The sequence below is a fragment of the Pseudophryne corroboree genome, chromosome 11, assembly GCF_028390025.1.
Source record: "Pseudophryne corroboree isolate aPseCor3 chromosome 11, aPseCor3.hap2, whole genome shotgun sequence".
In the NCBI taxonomy this organism is placed as follows: Eukaryota; Metazoa; Chordata; class Amphibia; order Anura; family Myobatrachidae; genus Pseudophryne; species Pseudophryne corroboree.
The window spans coordinates 139,671,044-139,691,554 of record NC_086454.1 but is presented as its reverse complement, the minus strand read 5'-3'; the positions used below and the strand labels follow the sequence as shown (position 1 = coordinate 139,691,554).

Here is a 20,511-nt window from a genome sequence, read left to right as displayed (position 1 = left end):
TAATTTTCCCTCAGTGACATATAGTGAAATGTCCAAAAAATTAATCGAGGTTTCATGTATAGTACACGTGAAATGCAAACCAAACTCGTTGTTATTTAAATTAGAAGCAAACTGTTGTGCAGAAAATAAATCCCCATCCCAAATAAAAAACAAATCATCTATAAATCTGCCATATAGGGCGAGGTTCGCTTCGTATGGCCCCCCCCATATATGATGTTCTTCGAATCTTCACAAAAAGAGATTTGCTAGGCTCGGAGCGAACCCCGCCCCCATCGCAGCACCACGTGTCTGCAAAAAAAACTGTGAATCAAACGTGAAACAATTGTGACCCAAAATGAATTTTATAGATTGTAAAATAAAACTCCGTAATTGTGATGACATGTTGTGATCTTGTAGAAGATAGTGTTCTACTGCTTTTATTCCCAGTGTATGTGAAATATTTGAATACAATGCTTCTACATCACAAGTCATCAGTAAATAATTTTGTTTCCAGGGAACAGTGTTCACTAAGTTCAAAAAGTGGGTGGTATCTTTAATATAGGACCGCAGATTTTTTACATGGTCCTGTAAATAGTGATCAACAAAAAGTGATAAATTACTAGTGAGGGACCCCACACCAGAAATAATAGGACGACCAGGAGGTGTAGTGAGGGATTTGTGTATCTTGGGTAAATAATAAAAAGTGGGAATAATGGGATGTGCATTAAATAAAAAGTGATAGGTATCTTTATTTATTGCACAAACTTCCAGACCCATAGTTAATAGGTCTGAGAGCTGTTTTTGAAAACCAGCGGACAGTTGTTGGAGCGACTCTTTCTAAGGTATGTATAAGACACTTTTTAGATAGATTACTCAAGAAAAAATAGTAAGACTATAAAAATAAAATAAGAAAGCTTAGGGCTGCTAAGGGGGACCATAGTCCGGCTCCTGCCGCACCAAACAAAAAACTGATTTGCCTGAGCCAGGAGGCGGGGATATATGGATGGGCCCGTTGCATGCTGGGAGGCCGAAAAGCTTTGACTGGTTGGTGCAAATCCGCTGTCGCTTTATCATATCCCAATGTTATCCTGTGGATAACCTGTGGACCCTGTCGGAGAAAACCAAAAATTTTATTTTAGTGCAAATTGTGTCACCATACATTGTATATCAATGCCTCTGTACATCTTGGGCTGGTATTGTTATATTATCGTTTTCACCTCAAAGTAGTCCTGCCTCTCCTATTTATCTTCCAAGGCGTAATGGTTAGCGCCGCTGCCTTACAGTACTGAAGTTAAGGGTTCAATTAATTTAAGTCAATGTGGAGTTTGTATGTACTCCAAAAACATACTGTTAGGTTAATTGTTTCCTGAATATTTTTTACTGTAGCGTGTATGTGTGAGCATATTGTAAGCAATTTTGCTGTAAGCTCCTCTGGGGCAGGGACTGATGTGAATGACTGAATATTCTCTGTAATATATGTAAGTAAGTGTTAAGAAATAAAATACACCTGGATTGTCAAATATATTCAATTTTTGTATCTTTGCGCCTTAGAAGTCATGCATTCCACAACGAGTTGCTGTTTCTTCAATACAGCAAAAATGTGTTGAAAAAAATAAAAATTAAAAATAAAAGATTGAAGTACTAATGCTATCAGGGCACATAGGGGGTAAATCTGAGTTGATCGCAGCAGCAAGTTTGTTAGCAATTGGGCAAAACCATGTGCACTGCAGGGGGGGGCAGATATAACATGTGCAGAGAGAGTTAGATTTGGGTGGGTTATTTTGTTTCTGTGCAGGGTAAATACTGGCTGCTTTATTTTTACACTGCAATTTAGATTTCAGTTTGATCACACCCCACCCAAATCTAACTCTCTCTGCACATGTTATATCTGTCCCCCTGCAGTGCACATGGGGGGTAATTCCAAGTTGATCGCAGCAGGATTTTTGATAGCAATTGGGCAAAACCATGTGCACTGCAGGGGAGGCAGATATAACGTGCAGAAAGAGTTAGATTTGGGTGGGTTATTTTATTTCTGTGCAGGGTAAATACTGGCTGCTTTATTTTTACACTGCAAATTAGATTGCAGATTGAACACACCCCACCCATATCTAACTCTATCTGCACATGTTATATCTGCCTCCCCTGCAGTGCACATGGTTTTGCCCAATTGTTAACAAAAATCCTGCTGCGATCAACTTGGAATTACCCCCATGGTTTTGACCAACTGCTAACAAATTTGCTGCTACGATCAACTCAGAATTAGGCCCATAATTCCCTCTAGCTCATGGATATGTGGCTACTAAGGGGGGAATTCAAATGGGCAGAAGGTTTAGCAAGGTAAAAAAAACCTCACCTCGCACCCAATTTTGGATTAAAGAGGGTATGTGTGCCCCCGATACCTGTGGTTTCCAATTTAAAAAAAATTGTTGCAGCGTTTTCAGCGCTGAAAACCGTGCAGCACAAGTTGGAAAAAAAAAGATACTTCTCCGGCATTCTCCACAGCACCTGGTGGTCTTCCCTCCATCTTCCGACTTCAGAAGGGGCTGCTGGGAGTCCCAGGGGCTGCTAGGAGCTGCAAGGGCTGCTGGGAGAAATTACACCGTGGGGTGGGGGGGGGGTGAAGAGGGGGGGTCACATATACACCATGGGTCACACAGACACTCATGCACACACTCACATACACTACATATTAACCTTTGCTGCAGAAGACACGGCTTCCGACATTGGATGAAGAAGACACCACTTCAAATGGTGAGTATTTACAGACTACTTAAGCTAATTTCAACAATTCCAAATGCTTAAGGATGGGGGGGGGGGGGGGGGGGGGAAGATGCTGCCAGGGTGCCAGATAAAGTCCCAACGATTTTAGGAAATATCAGACTTACTCTGGAGGTGCGGGAAAAAAGACACGCATGACGCATCCCATTTTCAGTCCCCTAAATGAATAGGAAAACCCCATGGCTGCGGTAAAAAACCTGCACTGCATGTTTTTTTTACATTTCCCGCCCACAATTAAATCTGCCTCTGAGACTTACCTTCATAAGCCCATTATATATTTGAAAAGCGTCTATAATACACCTTCTGACTTCTCTTCTCCAACCTTTACTTGTTGTCCTATAGCTTATACTGGTAGGATGTGTGATATGCACCATTTTAGGGGCCTTCTTGGCACAATGGCCCTCATTCCGACCTGATCGCTAGCAGGCTACTTTTAGCACTGCTGCAAGCAGGTAGTCGCCACCTACGTGGGAGGGGGGAATCGCTGTGCAGGGCTGCGCTCGCTTGTGCAGAGAGCTACACAAACAAAAATAAGATTTTAAACCTACCGGTAAATCTTTTTCTCCTAGGGGGTAATTCCAAGTTGATCGCAGCAGGATTTTTGATAGCAATTGGGCAAAACCATGTGCACTGCAGGGGAACAAAATAACCCACCCAAATCTAACTCTCTCTGCACATGTTATATCTGCCTCCCCTGCAGTGCACATGGTTTTGCCCAATTGCTATCAAAAATCCTGCTGCGATCAACTTGGAATTACCCCCCTAGTCCGTAGAGGATGCTGGGGACTCCGTAAGGATCATGGGGTATAGACGGGCTCCGCAGGAGACATGGGCACTATAAAGAACTTTTAGTATGGGTGTGCACTGGCTCCTCCCTCTGTGCCCCTCCTCCAGACCTCAGTTAGTGAACTGTGCCCAGAGGAGATGGACAATATGTTAATCTAAGGGCAAGATTCATACCAGCCCACACCAATCATACCATATAACCTGGAATATATGCAACCAGTTAACAGTATGAACAAAAAAAACAGTATCAGTCAAAGACCGATTCTAACTGTAACATAACCCTTATGAAAGCAACAACTATATACAAGTCTTGCAGATGCAGTCCGCACTGGGACGGGCGCCCAGCATCCTCTACGGACTAGGAGAAAAAGATTTACCGGTAGGTTTAAAATCTTATTTTCTTTTACGTCCTAGAGGATGCTGGGGACTCCGTAAGGACCATGGGGTTTATACCAAAGCTCCCAACCGGGCGGGAGAGTGCGGATGACTCTGCAGCACCGACTGAGCAAACGCAAGGTCCTCATCAGCCAGGGTATCAAACTTGTAGAATTTTGAACCCGACCAAGTAGCTGCTCGGCAAAGCTGTAATGCCGAGACGCCTCGGGCAGCCGCCCAAGAAGAGCCCACCTTCCTCGTGGAATGGGCCTTTACTGAATTTGGTAACGGCAATCCAGCCGCAGAATGAGCCTGCTGAATCGTGTTACAGATCCAGCGAGCAATAGTCTGCTTAGAAGCAGGAGGGCTAACCTTGTTGGCTGCATACAGGACAAACAGAGCCTCTGTTTTCCTAATCCTAGCCGTCCTGGCTACATAAATCTTTAAGGCCCTGACTACATCCAGGGACTTGGAGTCCTCCCAGTCCCCCATAGCCACAGGCACCACAATAGGTTGGTTCATATGAAATGAAGAAACCACCTTAGGCAAAAATTGAGGACGAGTCCTCAACTCTGCTCTATCCACATGGAAAATCGAATAGGGGCTCTTGTGGGACAAGGCCGCCAATTCGGACACCCGCCTTGCAGATGCCAAGGCCAATAACATGACCACCTTCCACGTGAGAAATTTTAATTCAACCGTTTGAAGAGGCTCAAACCAGTGAGATTTCAGGAAACTTAACACCACGTTAAGGTCCCATGGTGCCACTGGGAGCACAAAAGGAGGCTGGATGTGTAGCACTCCCTTCACAAACGTCTGAACTTCTGGGAGAGAAGCCAATTCCTTCTGAAAGAATATAGATAGGGCCGAAATCTGTACCTTAATGGAGCCTAACTTCAGGCCCATATCCACTCCTGTCTGTAGGAAGTGGAGAAACCGGCCCAGATGGAAATCTTCCGTAGGAGCATTCTTGGCTTTACACCAAGATACATACTTCATCCAGATACAGTGATAATGCCTTGCCGTCACCTCCTTCCTAGCCTTTATCAGAGTAGGGAAGACTTCCTCCGGAATACCCTTCCCAGCTAGGATTCGGTGTTCAACCGCCATGCCGTCAAACGTAAACGCGGTAAGTCTTGGAACACGCAGGGCCCCTGCTGTAACAGGTCCTCCCTGAGAGGAAGAGGCCACGGATCTTCTGTGAGCATTTCCAGAAGATCTGAGTACCAGGCCCTTCGAGGCCAATCTGGAACAATGAGTATTGTCTGCACTCTTTTTTGTCTTATGATTCTCAATATTTCTCTTACGTCCTAGAGGATGCTGGGGACTCCGTAAGGACCATGGGGAATAGACGGGCTCCACAGGAGACATGGGCACTAAAAAGAACTTTAGACATGGGTGTGCACTGGCTCCTCCCTCTATGCCCCTCCTCCAGACCTCAGTTTGATACTGTGCCCAGAGGAGACTGGGTGCATTACAGGGAGCTCTCCTGAGTTTCCTGAAAGAAAGAAATTTTGTTAGTTTTTTTATTTTCAGGGAACCTGCTGGCAACAGGCTCCCTGCATCGAGGGACTGAGGAGAGAGAAGCAGGCCTACTTAACTGCTAGGCTCTGCATCTTAGGCTACTGGACACCATTAGCTCCAGAGGGAGTCGGAACGCAGGTCTCTCCTAGCTGTTCGTCCCGGAGCCGCGCCGCCGTCCTCCTCACAGAGCCGGAAGATAGAAGCCGGGTGAGTATGAGAAGAAAGAAGACTTCAGAGGCGGCAGAAGACTTCGGATCTTCACTGAGGTAACGCGCAGCGGTAACGCTGCGCGCCATTGCTCCCGCACAACACACACTGTAAGGGTGCAGGGCGCAGAGGGGGGCGCCCTGGGCAGCAATTAAACCTCTGCACTATATATAAGAGATCCCCCGCCAGTTTTTTAAAGATATCAAGCGGGACCGAAGCCCGCCGCTGAGGGGGCGGAGCTTGATCCTCAGCACTCACCAGCGCCATTTTTCTCGACAGCACACGCTGAGAAGCTTGCTCCCCGGACTCTCCCCTGCTGAACACGGTGACAGAGGGTTTGAAAGAAGGGGGGGGGGGGGGCACATGGCGCAGTGTTATATATATATGTATTAAAAGCGCTATCTGGGTAATTTTTTTTCCTGAGTCATTGGCGCTGGGTGTGTGCTGGCATACTCTCTCTCTGTCTCTCCAAAGGGCCTTGTGGGGGAACTGTCTCCAGATAAGAGTATTCCCTGAGTGTGTGGTGTGTCGGTACGCGTGTGTCGGCATGTCTGAAGCGGAAGGCTCTTCTAGGGAGGAGGTGGAGCAAATGAGTGTGGTGTCTCCGTCGGCAACGCCGACACCTGACTGGTTGGAAATGTGGAATGTTTTAAATGCAAATGTGAATTTATTGCACAAAAGGTTGGACAAATCTGAGTCCAGGGAGTGTACAGGGAGTCAAACCCTGCCTTTCACTATGTCGCAGGGACCTTCTGGGTCTCAAAAGCGCCCACTATCCCAAATAGTAGACACTGATACCGACACGGATTCTGACTCCAGTGTCGACTACGATGATGCAAAGCTGCAGCCAAAATTGGCTAAAAGTATTCATTATATGATTATTGCTATAAAAGAGGTGTTGCATATCACGGATGAACCCTCGGTCCCTGACACGAGGGTGCGCATGTATAAGGAGAAAAAAACTGAGGTAACCTTTCCCACATCTCATGAACTGAACAAATTATTTGAAAAGGCTTGGGAATCTCCAGACAAAAAACTGCAGATTCCCAAAAGGATTCTTATGGCGTATCCTTTCCCAACTAAGGACAGGATACGGTGGGAATCCTACCCGAGGGTGGATAAAGCATTGACACGCTTATCCAAAAAGGTAGCGCTGCCATCTCAAGATACGGCAACCCCCAAGGATCCTGCTGATCGCAGGCAGGAGACTACCTTGAAGTCTATTTACACACATACTGGTACCTTACTCAGACCGGCGATAGCGTCGGCTTGGGTTTGTAGCGCGGTAGCAGCGTGGACAGATACCTTATCTGCTGATATAGATACGCTGGATAAGGAAAACATTTTATTGACCCTGGGTCATATTAAAGATGCTGTCCTATATATGAGAGATGCTCAGAGAGACATTGGCCTATTGGGTTCCAGAGCCAACGCTATGGCGATTTCGGCTAGACGAGCCCTATGGACCCGACAATGGACGGGCGATGCCGACTCGAAGAGGCATATGGAAGTTTTACCTTACAAGGGTGAGGAATTGTTTGGGGACGGTCTCACGGACCTTGTTTCCACGGCTACGGCAGGTAAATCAACTTTTTTGCCTTATGTTTCCTCACAGCCTAAGAAAGCACCACATTATCAGATGCAGTCCTTTCGGTCGCATAAACCCAAGAGAGTGTGAGGATCTTCCTGTCTTGCCAAAGGTAAGGGTAAGGGGAAAAAGCTGCCAACCACAGCTAGTTCCCAGGAGCAGAAGTCCTCCCCGGCCTCTACAAAATCCACCGCATGACGCTGGGGCTCCGCTGAGGGAGTCCGCCCCAGTGGGGGCACGTCTTCGACTTTTCAGCCACGTTTGGGTTCACTCACAGGTGGATCCCTGGGCAATAGAAATTGTTTCCCAGGGTTACAAGCTGGAATTCGAAGAGGTGCCTCCTCGCCGGTTTTTCAAATCGACCCTACCGGCTTCTCCCCCAGAGAGGGAGATAGTGTTAAATGCGATTAAAAAATTGTGTCTTCAACAAGTGGTGGTCAAAGTCCCCCTGCTGCAGCAGGGGATGGGGTATTACTCAACCTTGTTTTTTGTCCCGAAACCGGACGGTTCGGTCAGGCCCATTTTGAATTTAAAATCCTTAAACCTATACTTAAAAAGGTTCAAGTTCAGGATGGAGTCGCTCAGAGCAGTCATCGCCAGCCTGGAAGGGGGGGATTATATGGTGTCCCTGGACATAAAGGATGCATACCTTCATGTCCCCATATATCCGCCTCATCAGGCGTTCCTGAGGTTTGCTGTACAGGATTGTCATTACCAATTTCAGACGTTGCCGTTTGGGCTTTCCACGGCCCGAGGATTTTCACCAAGGTAATGCCGGAAATGATGGTGCTCCTGCGCAAGCAGGGTGTCACAATTATCCCGTACTTGGACGATCTCCTGATAAAAGCAATATCGAGAGAACAGTTACTGAACAGCGTGTTACTCTCCCTGAGGGTGTTGCAACAGCACGGCTGGATTCTCAATTGCCTTTCTTAGGCATGATTCTGGATACGGACCAGAAAAGGGTTTATCTTCCGACTGAAAAGGCCCAAGAATTCATGTCTTTGGTCAAGGACCTATTGAAGCCAAAGAGGGTGTCGGTGCATCACTGCACTCGAGTTCTGGGAAGATGGTGGCGACTTACGAGGCCATTCCATTCGGCAGGTTCCATGCAAGAACTTTTCAATGGGACCTTCTGGACAAGTGGTCCGGGTCTCATCTACAGATACATCAGATGATCACCCTGTCCCCCAGGGCCAGGGTATCTCTCCTGTGGTGGCTGCAGAGTGCACACCTTCTGGAGGGTCGCAGGTTCGGCATTCAGGACTGGGTTCTGGTGACCACGGACGCGAGCCTCCGAGGTTGGGGAGCAGTCACAAAGGGAAGAAACTTCCAGGGTCTCTGGTCAAGCCAGGAGGCTTGTCTTCACATCAACATACTGGAGTTGAGGGCCATATACAACGCCCTTCGACAAGCGGAAAATTTGCTTCGTGACCTACCAGTTCTGATCCAGTCAGACAACATCACCGCAGTGGCACATGTAAACCACCAAGGCAGAACAAAGAGCAGAGTGGCAATGGCAGAAGCCACCAGGATTCTTCGCTGGGCGGAAAATCATGTAAGCGCCATGACAGCAGTCTTCATTCAGGGAGTGGACAACTGGGAAGCAGACTTCCTCAGCAGACACGATCTACATCCAGGAGAGTAGGGACTTCATCAGGAAGTCTTCGCAGAGATTGCAAGTCGGTGGGGACTGCCTCAGATAGACATGATGGCGTCACGCCTCAACAAGAAACTACCAAAGTATTGTGCCAGGTCGAGGGACCCTCATGCAGTGGCGGTGGACGCCCTGGTGACACCATGGGTGTTTCAGTCGGTCTATGTGTTTCCTCCTCTTCCGTTCATCTCAAAGATATTGAGAATCATAAAGGAGTACGGACAATTCTCATTGTTCCAGATTGGCCGCGAAGGGCCTGGTATCCGGATCTGCAGGAGATGCTCACAGAAGATCCGTGGCCTCTTCCTCTCAGAGAGGACCTGTTACAACAGGGGCCCTGTCTGTTCCAAGACTTACCGCGGCTGCGTTTGACGGCATGGCGGTTGAACGCTGGATCCTAGCGGAAAAGGGCATTCCGGATGAGGTCATTCCTACTCTGATAAAGGCTAGGAAAGACGTGACAGCGAAACATTATCACCGTATATGGCGAAAGTATATATCGTGGTGTGAGCCCAGGAATGCTCCTCCGTAAGAATTCCATTTGGGCCGTTTCCTTCACTTCCTACAGACGGGAGTGAATTTTGGCCTAAAATTAGGCTCCATTAAGGTTCAGATTTCGGCCCTATCCATTTTCTTTCAGAAGGAATTTGCTTCTCTCCCAGAAGTCCAGGCTTTTGTGAAGGGAGTGCTGCATATCCAGCCTCCTATTGTGCCCCCAGTGGCTCCCTGGGACCTTAACGTGGTGTTGCGGTTCCTTAAGTCTCACTGGTTTAAGCCTCTTAAAATGGTGGAAGTATCTCACTTGGAAAGTGGTCATGTTGTTGGCCTTGGCATCGGCAAGGCGAGTGTCGGAATTGGCGGCTTTATCTCACAAAAGCCCCTATCTGGTTTTCCATGTGGATAGAGCGGAGTTGTGGACTCGTCCTCAATTTTTGCCCAAGGTGGTTTCATCTTTTCATATGAATAAACCTATTGTGGTGCCTGTGGCTACGCAGGACTTGGAGGATTCCGAGTCCCTTGATGTGGTCAGGGCATTGAAAATTTATGTGGCCAGAACGGCTCGGGTTAGGAAAACAGAGGCACTGTTTGTCCTGTATGCAGCCAACAAGGTTGGCGCTCCTGCTTCTAAGCAGACTATTGCTCGCTGGATCTGTAACACGATTCAGCAGGCTCATTCTACGGCTGATTGCCGTTACCAAATTCTGTAAAGGCCCATTCCACTAGGAAGGTGGGCTCTTCTTGGGCGGCTGGCCGAGATGTCTCGGCATTACAGCTTTGCCGAGCGGCGACTTGGTCGGGTTCAAACACCTTTGCAAAGTTCTACAAGTTTGATACCCTGGATGATGAGGACCTCATGTTTGCTCAATCGGTGCTGCAGAGTCATCCGCACTCTCCCGCCCGTTTTGGAGCTTTGGTATAATCCCCATGGTCCTTACGGAGTCCCCAGCATCCTCTAGGACGTAAGAGAAAATAAGATTTTAAACCTACTGGTAAATCTTTTTCTCCTAGTCCATAGAGGATGCTGGGCGCCCGTCCCAGTGCGGACTGAATTCTGCAAGACTTATATGTAGTTTCTGCTTACATAAGGGTTATGTTACAGTTTTGATCAGTCTCGGGCTGATGCTGTTTTGTTTCATACTGTTGACTGGTTCGTATATCCATGTTATACGGTGTGGATGGTGTGGGCTGGTATGAATCTTGCCCTTAGATTAACAAAAATCCTTTCCTCGTACTGTCCGTCTCCTCTGGGCACAGTTTCTCTAACTGAGGTCTGGAGGAGGGGCATAGAGGGAGGAGCCAATGCACACCCATGTCTAAAGTTCTTTTTAGTGCCCATGTCTCCTGCGGAGCCCGTCTATTCCCCATGGTCCTTACGGAGTCCCCAGCATCCTCTACGGACTAGGAGAAAAAGATTTACCGGTAGGTTTAAAATCTTATTTTTTGAGATGAGAGGAAGAGGAGGAAACACATAGACCGACTGAAACACCCACGGTGTCACCAGGGCGTCTACTGCTACTGCCTGAGGGTCCCGTGACCTGGCACAATACCTCCGAAGCTTCTTGTTGAGGCGTGATGCCATCATGTCTATTTGAGGAATTCCCCAAAGACTTGTTATCTCTGCAAAAACTTCTTGATGAAGTCCCCACTCTCCCGGATGGAGATGGTGTCTGCTGGGGAAGTCTGCTTCCTAGTTGTCCACTCCCGGAATGAAGACAGCTGACAGAGCGCTTACGTGATTTTCCGCCCAGCGAAGAATCCTGGTGGCTTCCGCCATCGCCACTCTGCTCCTTGTCCCGCCTTGGCAGTTACATGAGCCACGGCTGTGACGTTGTCTGATTGAATCAGAACCGGTAGGTCGCGAAGAAGATTCTCCGCTTGCCATAGGCCGTTGTATATGGCCCTCAATTCCAGTATGTTGATGTGTAGACAAGCCTCCTGGCTTGACCATAGTCCCTGAAAATTTCTTCCTTGAGTGACTGCTCCCCATCCTCGGAGGCTCGCGTCCGTGGTCACCAGAACCCAGTCTTGAATGCCGAACCTGCGACCCTCTAGAAGGTGAGCACTCTGCAGCCACCACAGGAGAGACACCCTGGCCCTGGGGGACAGGGTTATTTTCTGATGTATTTGTAGATGGGACCCGGACCACTTGTCCAGAAGGTCCCACTGAAAAGTCCTCGCATGAAACCTGCCGAAGGGGATGGCCTCGTAGGCTGCCACCATTGTTCCCAGAAGTGCATTGATGAACAGACACTCTTTTTGGTTTTAGCAGGTCTCTGACCATGTTCTGGAGATCCTGGACTTTTTCCATTGGGGAAAAACCCTCTTTTGTTCTGTGTCCAGAATCATGCCTAGGAATGATAGCCGAGTCGTTGGAACCAATTGTGACTTTGGCAGATTGAGAATCCAACCGTGCTGTTGCAGCACTCTCAGGGAGAGCGACACGCTCTGCAGCAATTGATCTCTCGATCTCACCTTTATCAGGAGATCGTCCAAGTATGGGATAATTGTGACTCCCTGCCTGCGCAGGAGCACCATCATCTCCGCCATTACCTTGGTGAAAATCCAATGTCTGAAACTGGTAATGACAGTCCTGTACAGCGAATCTCAGGTACTCCTGATGAGGGGGATATATGGGGACATGGAGGTATGCATCCTTTATGTCTAGTGACACCATAAAATTCCTCCCTTCCAGGCTGGATATTACAGCTCGGAGTGATTCCATCTTGAATTTGAACTTTTTCAAGTACAGGTTTAGGGATTTTAGATTTAAAATGGGTCTGACCGAACCATCCGGCTTCGGGACCACAAACAGGGTTGAATAATACCCTTTTCCCTGTTGGACCAGGGGAACCTTGACAACCACTTGCTGTTGACACAGCTTTTGAATTGCAGCTAACACTACTTCCCTCTCCGGGGGTGAAGCTGGCAAGGCCGACTTGAAAAATCGGGGGCACCTCTTCGAATTCCAGCTTGTAGCCTTGGGAAACAATTTCCATCGCCCAAGGATCCACGTCTGAATGAACCCAGGTCTGGCTGAAAAGTCGAAGGCATGCCCCCACTGTTGCGGACTCCCTTAGGGGAGCCCCAGCGTAATGCGGTGGATTTTGTAGAAGCCGAGGAGGACTTCTGCTCTTGGGAACTAGCCGAAGCAGGTGTTCTCTTTCCTCTACCCTTACCTCTGGCAAGGAAGGAGGAGCCTCCACCTCTTCTGGACTTATGCGACCGAAAGGACTGCATCTGATACTGTGGAGTTTTCTTTTGCTGTTGGGGAACAAAAGGTAAAAAGGTAGATTTACCCACAGTAGCTGTGGAAACCAGGTCCGCGAGCCCCTCCCCAAACAACACTTCACCCTTGTAAGGTCAAACCTCCATATGCTTCTTTGAGTCTGCATCACCCGTCCATTGGCGGGTCCATAGAGCTCGTCTCGCAGAAATAGCCATGGCATTGGCTCTGGAACCCAGCAGCCCAACGTCTCTTTGAGCTTCCCTCATATATAAGACTGCGTCTTTAATGTGGGCTAAGGTTAACAAAATGGTATCCCTGTCTAGGGTATCAAGGTCAGCTGACAAGGTATCTGTCCATGCTGCAACTGCGCTACAAACCCATGCCGATGCTATTGCCGGTCTGAGCAAAGCACCTGTATGCACATAAATAGACTTTAAAGTAGTCTCCTGTCTGCGATCAGCAGGATCCTTGAGGGCTGCCGTGTCCGGAGATGGTAGCACCACCTTCTTGGACTGGCGTGTTAAAGCCTTGTCCACCCTGGGAGAGGATTCCCAACGTACCCTGTCCTGTGCAGGGAAAGGATACGCCATAAGAACCCTTTTGGATATCTGCAGTTTTTTATCTGGAGTTTCCCAAGCTTTTTCAAATAACTCGTTAAGCTCATGGGATGGGGGAAAGGTTACCTCCGGCTTCTTTTCCTTATACATGCGCACCCTCATCAGTGATATGCAAAATCTCTTTTATTGCAATAATCATACACTGATTACTTTTTGCCACCCTTGGGTGTAATTGTGCATCATCGTAGTCAACACTGGAGTCAGAATCCGTGTCGGTACCAGGGTCTACTATTTGGGATAGGGGACGTTTTTGAGACCTAGAGGGACACTGTGACCCAGTCCAATCAGTGGATTGACTCCCTGCTTTCTCCCTGGACTCTGCTTTGTCCAGTCTCTTATGTAATGGGTCCACACTTGCATTTAACATATGCCACATGTCCATCCAATCATGAGTCAGCGTTGCCGACGGAGACACACCACTCATCTGCTCCACCTCCTCCTTGGACGAGCCTTCCGCTTCGGACATGCCGACACGCACGTACCGACACCCCCACACACACAGGGATATATCTATAAGAGGACAATTCCCCAACAAGGCCCTTTGGAGAGACAGAGAGAGAGTATGCCAGCACACACCCAGCGCCAACTGACACTGGAATAAAACCCAGATAGCGCTTTTTATATATATATAATCAATGTGTATACACTCACTGCGCCTTAAAAAGCCCCCCTCCCCCTCTTTTCAGCCCTCTGTCACCGAGTTCAGCAGGGGAGAGTCCGATGAGCCAGCTTCTCTGCAGCGCTCTGTGGAGAAAATGGCGCTGTTAGTGCTGAGGGATCAAGCTCCACCCCCTGCCAGCAGCGGGCTTCGGTCCCGCTTCAATATACAAAAAATGGCGGGGGATCTCTGCATTTACTGCCTCCGCAGCCTAATGTACCCTTATTGCCAGTCCAGAGGTTTATTGCTGCCCAGGGCGCCCCCTTTGCGCCCTGCACCCATCAGTGCCTGTTCCGTGTGTGTAGTGTGTGGGAGCAATGGCGCGCAGCGGTAACAGTGAAGATCTGAAGTCTTCTGCCGCCCTGAAGTCTTCTTTTCATCTTATACTCACCCGGCTTCTACCTTCCGGCTCTGCGAGGAGGACGGCGGCGCGGCTCTGGGACGAACGGCGGGGTGAGACCTGCGTTCCGACTCCCTCTGGAGCTAATGGTGTCCAGTAGCCTAAGAAGCAGAGCCTAGCACTTAAGTAGGTCTGCTTCTCTCTCCTCAGTCCCACGATGCAGGGAGCCTGTTGCCAGCAGAGCTCCCTGAAAATAAAAAACCTAACAAAATTCTTTTTCAGAGAAACTCAGGAGAGCTCCCCTGCAATGCACCCTATCTCCTCTGGGCACAAAATCTAACAGGTCTGGAGGAGGGGCATAGAGGGAGGAGCCAGTGCACACCCATACTAAAAGTTCTTTATAGTGCCCATGTCTCCTGCGGAGCCCGTCTATACCCCATGTTCCTTACGGAGTCCCCAGCATCCTCTAGGACGTAAGAGAAAGTTTGTGCAGTTTCTGCACAGCTCAGGACTTACTCACCCGCTGCGATCATCCAGGACGGAGCTGACGTCAGGATCCCTCCCTGGAAACAGCTGGGCATGCCTGCGTTTGGACGGACACTCCCTGAAAACGGTCAGTTAACGCCTCCGGGCGGCATTTTCCTGTCGATCTTCTTGCTGTCGCGGGTGTGATCGCTGTGCTTTCTTCGTTAGTTCTGTCGCTCTCTGGCGATGGGCGTCGCCAGGGAGCGACGCGCCTGCGCATTGTAACCCATGCGCAGGCACACTACAGACCTGATCGCACCGCTGCGAAAAACGTCAGTGTGCGATCAGGTCGGAATGACCCCCAATGTCTCTATTATTTATGACCTTGATATGAACTCCAGAACTGAACCCTGTGTTCTGGGAAAGGTTGCAGTACTGACCTAGATAGAAGCATTACTGACTTTCTCTTTCTGTTACTTACTCCTCTCACTACGCAACCTAGCACCTTAATGAACTTCCTTATTGCTTTGTTACTTTAATTATTGTTGAGTCACCTCAATCAAGGCTTGTAGATTTATTTCCTTAGATATTTTAGTGCCATTATGTACTCAGCCTTTGGATCTCTAAGATTTAATTATTTGTTATTAAATTGTAGTTATATTCTTCTAATGTACCCACATCAGCAGTCATTTTGTTACATGTCCCTGTTGTGTCTACCTTGTGGCAGCTGTAAAAAGGCAAACTTGTTAGGGGTATTCAAAAGCAAAGGTACAAGTATAGATCCCAGGGGTATTAAACTAGCAAACTTGTCCTCTGAAATAACTGTATTTACTACAACTCTCTGCTGTATGTCCTTCAACTAATATATTATCCATTCAGACAACTTCCAATCCGATCCCACACATGCCAATTTATTTAGCAGTCATCAGTGTAGGCAGAGGTGTAGCTAGGTGCCATGGTGTCTGGAGCAAGGGTATGTATGGACGCCCCCTCCCCTGTACTGAATTGGGGACATGTTACATTTGAGAAAAAAAAATTCCTAAATTAGTGACAGGGCCGGTTCTATACCTTGTGGATCTCAGGGAGAAATGTTTCCTTTGGGCGCCCCCATGTTTAAAATAGTGGCAGTGCGCACCGAAAGCACGCTACAAAAATATAGGGGTGTGGCTTCATGGGGATGAGACATGGCCACAGAATAGTATCAATTAAGATTACATCGCACAGTATTGTAATATTCACATTACACCACACAGTATTGCCCGTTATTCACATTACACCACATTAGTGTTCGTTATTCACATTATACCACAGTGGTGTCCGTTATTCACATTACACCACAGTGGTGTCCGTTATTCACATTACACCACACAGTAGAGCCCCTTATACACTTTATGCCACACAGTAGAGCCCCTTGTACACATTACATAACACAGAACAGTCGCTTATACACGTTACACCACAGTAGAGCCACGTATACGTGTTACTGTGCAGCTTCTAATGCATAGAGAAGTGCTGCAGCAGGGGCAGAGAGATGTGCTGCATCATCAATGTAGAGAGGGGTGCTCCAACAGCCGGATCAGAGAGAGGTGCTGCAGTAGCTGAGGCAGTAAGATTTTCTGCAGCAGCCAGGGCAGAGAGAGGTGCTGCAGCAGCTGGGGCAGAAAGAGGTACTGCAGCAGCTGGGGCAGACAGTGATGTAACAGGACAGAAGTAACCCTGCTGCACAGATACAAGCAGACAGTGAGACATATAAAGAGGGTGGGCAGAGCTCCGGCATGTGCCGGCTGTCAGTATCTCCTGCTGTCGCCTCTGGCCTGCCCTGTTCCCTACCTACTGTAGTCTCTGAGTTCGAGTCAGTGTGTGCCCCTCTGCTTGCCCTCCTCTTGCCCTGCGGCTGCCTGTACAGCAGGCTGCGGTATAGCGGGTGGAGGAAGGGGACAGGTGGTGGGGCGCACACTAACTTTTCTGGCGCCCGGGGCTTGCGCTCCACCGGAGCCACCCTCGCTACACCCCTGATTGTAGGATAGTGTAAAAGGCCTTTTTAATATCTAGTAAACTACTTAGTGGACTATAGACGCTGGCCTCTTTCTTACTCACACTTGTGTGCTGCAGTTCTGTGGTCACTCCTTTGGGTCTACTAGTACTAAGGCTGGGTACACAGTTGTCGATGTCGGTGACATCGTGCAAGATCCCCCACAAACAATATCGTTCATACACACTGAACGATATCGTTTGTGTTGCGTCTTGTACAATATCTTTAAATTTAAAGTTATTGTACCTCATTATCGGCCCGCAGGAGCATGCATCATTAACGATATAGGGTATACACACTTCCCGATGTATACAATATATCGTTCGATCCGGATGTGCACCCGATATATTGGGTGCACATCAGCAAGTGTGTTCCCAGCCTAAAGTCCCATACACACCAGAAGACTTGAACAATGTGAAATATGAATAATGTGGAAGATGAGCAATCTTCCTTGAACTCCCTGACAAAACGAGATTGAGTGTATACACTGAGCTTTGTTACAAACGATCTGAACAACGAACAATCTGCTCTGCTGGGAATGAGGGGATTGAGCTGCATGCATGGACAACTGACGACCTGTTTCCAAATCATAAAATGCCCCTCCTCCAGTCCCGCGCTGTATCTCCATAAGCCTCTATACACTGAATGGCTGTTAGTACTCTGAATGGTGGATAGCTCCAGACATCCGCCAATCAGCATGCGGCTAGCCATTCACTTTATGGAAGCATGTGGAGAGATGGAGTGGTTCGCAGGAGGAGCATGTTATGATTGTGTGACCACCACCCACTCCTGCTCGAATGCATGGGGCCTAGAATTGTGGGGCCCTGGGTTGCCCCGTACATTTTATTCAGAATGGTTTTTTTAACTAAATAAACCATTATTTTCTGGTGGCTTCCCCTGATACCATGATCCTGAAACGGTTACAAGAATAAGAGGATAGTGGCAGATGTCTGGAGGATCTGTACCACAGATATCCTCTATAAATAGTGGGTTATGGGGAGTGGTGGTTGGGAGTCTTGGGACTATCTTGTAATTGTATTCTTTTGTATCTAAGCATGCTTACTGTTTGTTAAAGTCATGGTTAACTTCAGGATAGAATCTCTTGTCTGGGGTATGTATCAGAGACACACTATGACCAGCCAAGTCACTTGTTCCTCAGAGGATTGGACGTGGGTTATAAGCTGAAATAAATGGTTTGAAGTAGGCAGAATCATAAAGAACAAATGAAAGACATTGGGTTGGAAAACATAGAACCACGAGGGACAGAAAAGAAGTAGATAAACAGGCAAACAACACTGTTAAACCGCCATCTGAGAAACTGATTGCCAACTTTGTTCTTGCAGTGATTGGTCGCAGTGAAGGCCTTATACAGGGACTCCTTATCCTGATTTAAGCAATGCTGATTGCCATGTGTAGCTGTCAGTGTTGGAGGTGCAGCGCCAACTGTAGCCTGTAACTGGTAGCGCAGTGTGAGGTATCAAAGCCTCACACTGAAGGGATGACGGTTATTGTAGACTATGTTATTATGAGTGATAGAGCCACTATGGACAATTATAATTATTAGCTCACAGAAGCCTCAGCAAATCTGCAGGAATCCAACTTTGGGACTGTGCACTTTTATTCCTTTCTTGTAATTCTGATTGTAGCCTCGGAGAAGGTTGGAATATGGCATTTACTGCCTATTGGGTTGCCCAGAGCACAGTTTGGCAACTGGCTCTGTGCAGTGTACATCACAGGCAGTGATAGCCGGACTTTCCCCCTAATCAATATCTGGAGATTTAGCAAACCTACAAATATTCAATTTACTTATTTTTCCTCCTGATATTTCCAAATAAACAATATTTTTATTAGTTAGGCAGGGTTTCCGTTTATGGTTTTCACCTTTACTGAACTGGTGCATAGGTCTGAGAATTTTTGGGTAATGTTATACAGTATCTTGCGAATGATTTGCATTTTAGAGAGAGACCAGCATGGAAGCTGAATAATTAGTTTTGCATGGGCAGCAGTTGTGTGCAGAGTTACTTTCAGGTACTATCAAAAATAATTTTGTTCAAAGTGAACATATGATGTATTGGGCGGGATGTAATGAAGTCCGAGTTCAGTGGCCGTGCAGGATGCCGGCCGAACTTGGACATTTTTTTAAAGTGCCTATCATTTACAAGGCATGGTGTAGCCTTGTAAATGATTGCCCCTTTTACAAAAATGTCCAAGTTTGGCCGGTAAACTCAGACTTCATTACATCCCGCCCATTATATCTTATGACATGGGTTGCTTTCTGAACCATAGTTAAGAGGGGTTTCATTAACTTGAAACTTGAATGGGGGAAAAAATGCAGCAAGCCACCAGTAAGGGTAGAACAAGAGTGTGCAAGTCTCTGTATATGTCTTGGCAGATAGTTGGCTATCAATTTATCTATCAATACTTCCAATTTCCCTATTAATCCTTCCATTACAAAATAGACTAAGACAGATTTCATTAAATTAAAATATAACAGCATGGTTGTATGAGATAGGGATGTAACTAGGGGTGTGCAACTGGTGTCACCACCTAGGGCGGCAGGGCTGAGACAGTGGCACCTGTTTCCAGCTGTTGATGCTCATGGAAAAACACCCTGCATCATGGAGATGCGCCACGTTTCCTTTGGTCACCCTGTTTCCTGCCTAAGGCCTCTGGGAGCCGCACTCCAGGGCGCTAAAGTACTTAGCTATGGTTACAGAAGTTTGGGGCTTCTGGCTTTCGATACAGGCTGATCAATTAGCTCAGATACAATTATTTATGTGCCAATGAGAAACTCCTTTTCTGGCTTCTCTGAAACTTTTCATTTGCATCTTCCAGTTGCACTTTTGCAGAAAAGAGTATTTCTTGGCAGACTTCAACCAATGTAACAGACACATTCATATACAAAAAAAGTGACACCTTTTATAAAGAAAATGTTAATGTCCCATGATGCCTATGATATATATAAGACATAAATGGAGGAAACCAAACCATATTTTAGGGAAAAATTCTAATAGAAAATGATAGAAGGGTATGGTCTTAAACTGTTGGCAGGTTGCGTTTTAAAATTACGTTTTACTATTTCCACCATGCTCATTTTCAGGTGGATCTGCCAACTGGCAAAGATAAGCAGTGATTTATTTCACAGGGTCATGTCTAAGGCCCGAGAAGTGGACGTTCATCTTGAAATGCGCTAGGAAAATAAATGCATGTGCGCAAATAGAGGAGAGGATTGTACATGAGCATTACAGAGCACTGATGGACATGTCCCCTATGAAGTCTCGTCTACAAGATCTCACCTGGTGAGCAGATCTACAAAGGGACCATGAAGCTGTTGGGAGGAAGTGAAAGGAACAAGAGAAATTAGCAGTCTCCTGACATTAAGCTAATATACAAAAAGGTTAGTGCTCTTCCATATATGCATTTTCATTATTCGCCTCTAGGTGTTTAAAGTTATTACATCAGCCTCATACCCACTCAGAAGGGTGAAGCTTCATGACAGTTATTTTATGAGGGTCTCTGCAGAAGGTCACAAAGATGTAATATAAAAATTCCTACAGGCAAACATACAGCAGATATATATACAGGGGGATCTACAAGCTTAACGTAAGCACATTTTCCTAGTGGCAAGCAGCATTGTTATATTGGCACCTACTTTTTACAATAAATGAAAAGTTGCCCAAACATACACAGTGCTGTATAACTAGAACTGTCCAAACAGTTGTGGAATCCCGTTTTATGACACTATCCTAGCAAATAAAACGTACATCTAGTTAGGATA

The 20,511-nt window shown here is 47.2% G+C and overlaps 1 protein-coding gene across 1 annotated transcript in view; it reads left to right on the top strand.

Annotated features, from left to right (window-relative positions):
• The window catches only part of CHRM1 (cholinergic receptor muscarinic 1), a 416,640-nt gene that overhangs the window by 261,026 nt on the left and 135,103 nt on the right, over window positions 1-20,511 (top strand). Inside the window, exon 3 of the mRNA XM_063944868.1 lies at window positions 19,834-20,130. The gene's annotated coding sequence lies outside the window, so the exon portion shown is untranslated. The remainder of the gene's footprint in view (window positions 1-19,833; window positions 20,131-20,511) is intronic.